Consider the following 254-nt stretch of genomic DNA (forward strand, 5'->3'; position numbering starts at 1 on the left):
GGGGGGGGGGAGTGGGGATGGGTGAGGGAGAGGGAGAGAGAAAGAGAGGAAGGGAGAAAGGGAGGGGAGGAAGGCGGGCAGGGGGAGAGAGACGAGAGAGAGAGAGAGAGAGAGAGAGAGAGAGAGAGAGAGAGAGAGGGGGGGGGGAGGGAGGAGGGAGGAGGGAGGGAGGGAGGGAGGAGTGGGGGTGGGGGGGGGAGGGAGGGAGGAGGGAGGAGGGAGGGAGGAGGGAGGAGGGAGGGGGAGGGAGAGGG

This window comes from Kogia breviceps (genome assembly GCF_026419965.1).
Source record: "Kogia breviceps isolate mKogBre1 chromosome 20 unlocalized genomic scaffold, mKogBre1 haplotype 1 SUPER_20_unloc_10, whole genome shotgun sequence".
Classification (NCBI taxonomy): domain Eukaryota; kingdom Metazoa; phylum Chordata; class Mammalia; order Artiodactyla; family Physeteridae; genus Kogia; species Kogia breviceps.